Genomic DNA, 9189 nt, shown 5'->3' on the forward strand with positions numbered 1-9189 from the left:
CTTTTTCCTTCCTTCTTTATAACTTTCAGCAAAATGGCAAAAAAACCTGATGGGTGTTTAAAAGGAAAAGAGGCAGTGCTACCCTGAACAATCCCCGTGTGCCATGTGGCTGAGACAGGACAGCTGAAAAATCCCACAACGTGCTTGCTCCATGGGTTGTCTACACTGTAGTGCTCTTCTCTTCTCACTGCATCCTCTGCCCTAGTTCCCAGACTTTGGGGTATAATTATAGAAAAACAGCAACTGAAGCTGGTTTAAAAAAGATGGCCTTTTTCCATGGGAAAAAAAAATACAAGAAAAAGCTCTGAAGAAAATAACAAAAAAAAAAGAATCCTGGCAATGTGTTAATTTCTTTCTCTCTCTTTTTTTTTTTCTTTCCTGAGATTAAGAAAACAGAACTGTTCTATCTTCTTCCCCCTTCCTGCCCACCTGTTTTTGGGAGAAAGTGAGAGAGAAGGGAAAATCCCTGTGTTTTAAAGCTTGTTGTTTTCAAAAGCATTAGAACATTTCTACTGAAGCTGACACTTTCTGCGGAAATTCTCATTTTACCTGAAAACCCCACTTTGAATTCAGGAAAGCACAACTGCTTGTCAGAAGAAAAAGAAGAAGAAGAAAAAAAAGCCTGTTTTTTAACTTTCCTCCCCAAAGCTATTGCAAGGTGGCACTGAAAACACAGACACTTCTGGGTGAGGAGCCTTAGAATGCAGATTGTGCAGCCTGGCAGGTGAGGAGTATTTTCCCTATGGATAAGATCTGCTGAAACTTTACCATCATGGGGAGACTTCTGTATGGGGGCTGGCAAGGCTTAGTCTTTATTATTTCAACCACATTTTGTTGAATTAAACACAGGATTTGGGGCAGAATCAGGGTTCTCATGACTGTTTGAATCTCAGTTTGGGAGGTTGCAGAGCCAGCAGGGTCCATCCAGAAACTCACTGGGGATGCAGAGGCTTCAGGTCCTCATTCCTGCTGAAAGACACCAAGAAATGCCTGGGTGTAGATCTGGTGGGAAGAAGGCAGGTATGGCCCCACAGGGATAAAAATCACCTTTATTTCCCCCAATAAAGGATGCCTGAGCAGCGCTGTATGATCCATACAAGGCTTTGAGACCCCTTCAAGGAGGGTTCAACGCTGCAGAAGGGATCAGTCACCTCAGGCTTGGGTCTGTTCACTGCTGAGTGCCAATCCATCCCATAGCAAGCAAAGCCATGGGCTGCAGTGCCTGCCTCTTTCTCTCTCATCTGCACCTTTCCCTTCCCAGCAGAACACTGAGGATTCCTGCTGGTGCTGCCCCTCATGGAGGACATCTCAGACCACCCCTGGGCTATATTTGCGTTTCTACCCAAGTGATGAATTTATTGCGGGATAAACAGAGGAACGCAGGGAAATGGAAACCAAATTTCTCATGCATGAGCCATTCCCTTGCAGAAGAGGACACAGCCTTTCCCCACACCTTCAGAAGGGAAACAGGTGAGTGTCCAAGCCTAAACCCACCAGCACCAAGCCCTACTGCTTGGAGGCCCTGTCCCCTCCATCCAGGTGTGGGCTGGGAGGACAAGAGCCTTGCAGTGAAAGCAAGGCTTCTTGCAAAGGTTTCCCCCAGCAGCTCCCACACTTGGAAGCACAGTCCCAGCCCCAGTGTCCTCATCCATCTGCCTGGAGCCCTGCCCTGCCTTTGATGGATGACTTTCATTAACATTTCCCTGCCGAGGCTCCCGCCGCCACCGCCGTGCCAGTGACACTGCGCGAGAACTCGCAGAGGGGTGGGTGACAAGTGATGAAATGTTGCTGGTCAGGCAGAGAAACACATTTTTTGGGACTGCCCAGTGCTGTCCTGTGCGTGCTTGGGTGGGACTAATATCAGCCAGTCTGTCAGAATCTGAGGTATTGATGATTCTGAGATTGTAGAGTCTCTGTCTGTCAGCCCCGCTGCCAAAGCAGAAGCCATAATTGGTCTGTGCTGGTTTCCAGGTTGTTTATTCTGTTTATCTCTCACATGTTCTGCTGCCCTGCCCAGCTCTGTCCTGCAGGGCAGCATGTGGGGCTCTGCCCTCAGTGGGATGTGACAAACATTAAATACCAGAAACTCCCTGGGCTGCATTTACAAGAACGTGCCAATATCTGTCACCTACGTTGGACAGTGTGTCCCCAGCCTGAACCAACAGAAAAATGTCAACACCACAGTGAAACATGGGGGGCATGAAGAAGGAGAAAAAGGACAAGACACACCCAATTTCCTCCATCTTGTCCCCTTTGGACCTCTTATCTAGAAACCTAAAATTTTACTTTTGCACCCATGTCACACTTAATTATTACTTATATCAACCACTCAGAGCTTGCAATTAATCCTGTAAGATTGAAAACTCTTTTCCATGGACAGAGATCACAGCCAGTGTCTCTGGGGGCTCTGTCCAGGGGGGTTCCTGACCCCTGCCAGGGTCCCAGATCTTCCAGGGCAGCCAGAGGGAAGCTCTGGATTCCCACACCAGTCCACAGAGCAGTCTCTGATGGGAGAGGGAGGGGTGATGCTACTCCAGCTCCAGCTGTGTCCTGCCTCAACCCTTCCCTGGTTGATCTGATGCCTCTTCTTCACCATGGGGATTGTCTGTAAATCCCCTGGGGACAATTAAAGCCCTGCTGCCTGCACATGCCCTGCATTTCTAATGTCCTTCTGCCCTCCACCGACAGAGGATGTACAGCTGCCTCTGGGTCACTTGGAGGGATTGTTGCTCCCTGAGGAATAGAGTGTTTTACAGCATTTTATTTGGTTTATTCTCTGGTTTTGTATCACCAATTCATCCCATTCCAATGAGAACAATCAGCCATTGGAATAATCTCCCCAGGGGAGAGTTGGATTCCCCAGTGCTGGACATATTTAAGATTCAGCTGGGCCATCTTTTACAAAGAAAGATTGAACCAGCTCATCCTTTAAGTCCCTTCCAACCTGATATCCTGTGATTCTATAAAATTGTCCTCTTAGGAATAAAGCAGTAGGTTAAACATTGCATCAAAATTTACTTCTTCTTCTTTTACTTTTTTTTTCTTTACTTTTTTTTTCCTCAAGGGAGTGCCAAGGAAAGCTTATATTTATGCATAAAAACTTTTCAGCCAATACATTTGGAAGTCAAAAGAACCTTGCCAAAAAGGTGCAGAGAATGTGTTTAGGAAATGTCAGAGCCTGAGAGGTCACAAAAGGCCCCTGAGCCACACCAAGCCACACAGGAGGCATAAAGGAAGTGCAACAGCAAAACCCCGGCGTGTTTTACAACACCCTCTTCAATTGCTTAGCACCCAGGTCTGACATTTCACACCTGAGCCCTCCAGCTGCACGGGAGGAAAAAGCTTTTCAGTGGGATTACAGCTCCTAAAAGGCTGATTATCACACACCCCAGGCTTTGATCCAGACTTTCCCCAGCCTCTCAGGGGACAACCTCTCATCTCTGCCCTGATGGGCACCTTGCAGGTGTTTTGTCTGGTGTCACCAGCACTGCTGTGCCCACGCTGTGCCTCCCCAAGCAGGAGCCCCAGGAATCCCAGCACAAAGGCAGGACCCCATAGGCTGAAACAAATCCATTTGGGAATGTGCACCTGGATTGAGCACGAGCTGTGCTGATCACAGGAGGGACCCCTGCTCCATCCATGGTGAACACTCCCAGCTGACAGCCCCAGCCTCACACCTCCCCCACAGAGAGCCATCCCAAAACTTAAAAGGCTAAAGCTCTTTCTTCAGCCTGGGAAGTTTTGTTTCGGAAACTTTCAAAAGTGGCATCAGTTCACATAACACCCAGATTTTTTTTCCATTTCTCTGCTACAGCAGAATCTTGGCAGCATAGCAAAGAGCCCCTGAATCCCCCTGGGAAAGCAAAAGGAGAGAAATGGGAGTAAAAGATGGGCTGGTGGTAGGGCAGGAGGGTCTGACATTTTTCCCTGATCCAGAAAACTCAGATTCCCTATGCCTTGTTAGGAGGCTGGAAGCTGCTGTTCAGTCAGAGCTGCCAGCCAGCAGTGCTGGCAGGAGATGGATGAGCTGCAGCGTGGCTCTGCAGAAGGTGCTGTGGAGCCAGGCTGCCCTGAGGAGCAGCTTGGGCAAAAGGCAGCAGGAGAAGGCTGAGGCAGGACTGAAATGTCAGGGAAGGGACTGTGTGACACAGCTGTGTACAAGAGCCACATGCTCCTCAAATAGCCAGAGACAGCAGAGCTCTGGGATATCTTCAGGCTGAGCTGACAGCTTGGCTCTGGGGGGTCTAGGTCCCACCCTTGGTGCCTCAGGATCTTGGTCCTGTCTCCTGCAAGGTGCTGATGGGCCCTTGGTTATAGTCTCCAGTAATCCATTTTTGAAGAGAAGGGAGATGTGTCCTCCAGCATGTCCCAGCAGGACCCCAGCACACTTCCTGCTGCCAAACCTTTATCCCAAACACAGCATGTCAAGGCAAACCCACAAGACAAAGATGCTGAAAGTTCTGCTTTATTTTTTAGAGCGTAACATTAATTAGGAATTCACTTTGACATTCACTGCACTCCTAGGGTCAAGGATGTGATTTCTCCCTGCCCTGGACTTGGGTAAAATGCTGTCACTGCTCTGATGCAAATCTGGAGGTTGCTTTATTGCTTCCCTGTGATCACTCTCAAGACATCTGACCCTGCCTTTCTCAGCTCTGCAATGATGCCCTTGTCACACTGCTGGTCTTTGCAGGACATCTGCAGCTGCCCTGATGCAAGCCCAAAGGAGTCAGTGATCAGTGGCAGTGTAATTGTGCTCCATGAATTGTCACTGAAGCGCCTGGGCTCTTTTGTGTGGCTGTTTCTGAAGCAGAGGCTTGACTTTGTTTACACCAGATGTTCAGAAGCTTTGCCCTGTCAGTGTCCCCAATCTGTTCTGGCCAGGAGAAGACCTCCTGCATGGACACTTCTAGGTGGGAGAGCAAGTGCTGACAGAAGTGTGCTTTGGGAAACAAGAAAAATATTTGCCTCTTTTGTATTCAGGGCACACACAGCCCCTTCCCACCCCCAGGACCTCCTGCTGCAGAGAGAGCCCTCAGTCCACATCTGAGGCAGCCTTTAAAGCTGCAGCTGTGCTCCTGCACCAGGTCCTCTGCTGGAACATTGGTGGGGTAGACACTCCAGCTGAGAAGTAAGAGAAATCTCTGGCTAACACCTGCCCTGGGATTTGAGAGATTTTTTTTTTCTCTGATGTGCCAAAAGTTCCCAGTGACTTAACCCATCAGCTCCTGGTCTGTAAGAGAGGTATTGATGTGCCCATCCCTCTCTGCCTGGAGACCTGTGTGAGATGTTGAGGCAGCAGCCACAGAGGCAACCTGAGCAGTCTGGCAGAAAGAGACAACCCATGCCCAAGCCTTTGATCCTGCAATGGTCCCTGAGAGTAAAATTCAGCCCCAAACTGCTCAGGGGTGATCTAGCCATGGCTTGATCTCATCTGATCCCCGCAGCATGGTTTGTTTTCTGTTTGGCTCCTGCCAGATGTTTTTCGTTGGGAAGCTGCATTTCCATGAGGGTGGGATGTGTGGTTCCTCATTTTCACAGTCAGGGTTTTGCTGAACAAGGAGACCATGTCTGTACCAGTAAATAAATGGGGCTAAGAGCAGTTGTGCAGCCAGATGGCACAGCACAGGCCCACAAACCAAACCCTCTTCTCCTCTCCAAACCCTAACCAGGGTGGCCTCAGCCATGCTGACAGCTGGGGCTGGTCCCTGCCCCATGAAGAGTCCCCAGGCCCTCTCTGGGAGAGGAGGACACCGTGCCAAGGAGCTTGATGACAATTTAACAGTGTGGACCATTGTGAATGCCTGGTGCCTGGCTTAGTGCAGAATTATGCATCTTGCCTCAGAGCTTTGGGGTTCCCCATTGATGCCTGTCCTTTTGTGACATGGAGGTCTTCAGGTGGGCAAACCCAAGCATGAACCAAGCTTTGGGGTCCCACCTTTAAACCCCCTTTGTGGGCCTGCACAGAATTCCTGCATCATGGAGCAGCAGGATGCAAACCTTTTACCCTGACACAGTGCAAAGGGATGGGGCATCCCCACTGACTTGGCATCCCACTCCCAGCAGGTTAAGACTACGGGCCCAGAGGCTGTCACACACAGAGTTTGGCAAACACTTCCACAAAAACCTGCCTCTAGCTCTGCTCCACAGCTCCACTTCTCTCCTGCTTTGAATCTTCTCTCCTTTCTACTTGAGAGGTGTTATTTTTCCCTGCTCAGGGTATCCAGGATGGGGTCTGGAGGGGTTACTCAGGATACCCAGGATGTACAGTCAGTGTATCAATTGCCTTACTCACAGAATCACAAAAGGGTTTGGGTTTAAAAAAGGGATCTTAAAGATCATCTCGTTCTCAGTCCCTGCTGTGAGCAGGGACACCTCCTGCCAGGCCAGGCTGCTCAAATATGTGCAAACTTGCCCAAAATGCATCTCCTCTCTCAGGGGCATGGCACGTGCACTTTGCTGTTCATCTCCATTCACCCAGTGACTGTTTTTTCCAGAAGAATCCTGGGTGAATGTGGCCAGGAAAATCCAGATGCAGCAAAATCTAAAGCAAGACAGGCACCTCTTGGAGTGCTTTACAACCCATTTGCTCAGCTCAGAGGGGCACGAGCTGCAGCACAGCAAAGAACAGGGATCTTGGTGTCTCTCTTGGATCAGATGCAGACAGTAGCCCGTCTGGTTACAGAGAGCACTTCCTTTGATTAAAAGCTAATAAATATTCATCCCTTTTCTCTCCTGCCATCCCTCCCAAATCCCCAGAGACAAAACTTAGACAAGCAAAACTGGTGCATTTGTGATGTATTCCAGTGCATTGCTCCAAAACACTTGGAATCCTTCCAGATAACAGTGCGTGGCTGCAAGGGCTGTGGATCACCAAGGAAAGGGCCAATACTTTGCATCCACTTACAACAAGGCCCAGGTCATAAAGGACATGCTCATTATTAATGGTGTTGGGAAGCAAAGTATAAAGCGTACACAGATCCTTATCCACAGCTAATTCCTCAGTAAATTGGCAGAGATACATCACTGCCTGCAGAGCCAGAGACAGAGAGAAATTGGATGTTAAGGACAGCTCAGTTTCCTGGGAATACAGATGTGCCATCAGCTGATGAAAACTACGGTGAGGAGGAAGGGGAGAAGATATATCAGTGGTGAAAGCTGTCTCCTTTTAAGGCAAGGAGAACTAAACTCTCACCAGGAAAGAACAGATGCAAACAGATGGAGAGATCGTGGCTGGTGTGACAGCGCAGCGCCTGCTGAGCCCATCCTGGTGAAACACAGACTGCCAAACCAAGCCACTGTCACCCAAGAGGAGACCAGAGCAGCCAAGGGCTTATTCAGCACAGAGATACTGCTGGAGAAAACCAGCCCCAGCATAGAAATATGGAATAGATGCAAGACTCTGCTGTCTCAATGGAGATTTAAGCCACAGCCCTGCAGGGAAAGTCCCCTGAGGGCACCAGAGTGTGGATGGAGAAGAGCTTCCCATCTCTGCATGGAAGCCTATCCTGTAGTTATCTCTGAAGCTGCCATAAACCTCTGTTTTTACACTTCTTGACTTCCAGTCAGAGTACAGAGCAATTATTTCTTGGGGAAGGGCTGCCTTCAGCCCATATTGGTCAGTGGGTCCAGAAGAGATCAAACAATTATTAGTAAAATAGTATTATTAGGATAATAATTGATATATAAATAGTAATAGTATATATCAGTTATAATAATCTATAACTATAATTCTATTTCTTATTATAATTACATCCAAGCATCTGCATCATGGGAATGTGGTGCTGGAACCCCAGGCTTGGTCTGTGCTCAGAGTGAGCAGTGCCATGTTATCCATGTGCTTCTGCAACCCACCAGCACCCAGCTCTGCACAGCACTGGGCTGGATGCAGCCCCACCAGAATCCTCAGCAGCCCAGAGACAAACCTCCATCCCATGATCTCCGTGCTGTTTAGGCACAAGTAAACCTGTGTCCACTGCCTGGCCTTGTAGAAACCAATCACTTGTGCCTTTCTTGCTCAGGCTTCAAGCTAGAGACTGACAGCAGAAGTGGGTGGAAGATGAAGTGTTGCAATTTTCCAGCAATTTCCCAATTTTGTGGGGGCTGTTGGGCAAACAAGAAGCAAGCATCTTCATGGTTGGGTTTCAGCTGGCACGAGCTCTGCAAAGCCCATACCATGGGCCATTTTCTCTGCTGAGCTAAGATTTGCTTGGCACATCCCTGTGGTGGGTCCTGAGGGAGCCCAGGGCTGCTCTCTGATCCTCCAGCTGGGTCCCAGCCAGGCTCTGCCAAGACATCCCTGGTGTGGGGTCAAGCCTTGTCTCAAAACTGATCAAAGCCATAGAGCAGGGAAAAAATAGTGGTAAACTGAGGATCCTCATCACTGAATGGAAAGTCACTCCCCAAGGATAGTATCCAAACACCCAGGTGGTACTATGTGGCAAGCACATTTCTCTCCCTCTCAGGATTTTTCACAGAGAGAAATGAAAGAGAAAACAATTTCTATTTCTGCTCCTTGTTTTTCCTATGTGGAATGTGTTTGGAGAATTGTTTACCTGGGGTGATTGCTTGGTTGGATTCTGGTGAGGATTGTTTGAGCCTGATGGCCAATCCAACCCACCTGGGGCTGGACTCTAGGGAGAGGGTCACGAGTTGTGTGAGAGTCAGAGAAAGTAGTATGTAGTTTTAGTATCCTCCTTTTATATAGTATATTAATGTACTTTAGCATAGTTATAATAAAGAAATCATTCAGCCTTCTGAATTAAGTCAGACATTGTCATTTCTTCCCATTGGGTTTGCCTGCATTTACAATAGTACTGGGGAGCATAAAGGCACCACATGCATGGCAAAGGGACTCTGGTCCTCAGTTTGCAGAGATCCAGGCTCTGGGGTAAGAACAGGAAGCTTCATTAAAAACAAAAAAAGCAAACTCTTCCCTTTCAAAGAGCTTCCCAAGGAAATGGGATGCTTGCAGTGATACCCACATATATAATCTCTTTTTCAGAGCCTTCATGTTCCCTTTGCCCATATGAGCTGAAAGGGCTCTCAAGGACAGAACAACCCCATGAAATACATGCCCATGCCATCATTTCAGGATTTAAAATGATCAGGGGGGAAAATATAAACTTTTTTTAAATTTTGCTACTGTCACTGTTCACTTTTTCAAACCCTTTTTTGACATTAACTTCC

The sequence above is a fragment of the Lonchura striata genome, chromosome 1 (assembly GCF_046129695.1).
Source record: "Lonchura striata isolate bLonStr1 chromosome 1, bLonStr1.mat, whole genome shotgun sequence".
Classification (NCBI taxonomy): Eukaryota; Metazoa; Chordata; class Aves; order Passeriformes; family Estrildidae; genus Lonchura; species Lonchura striata.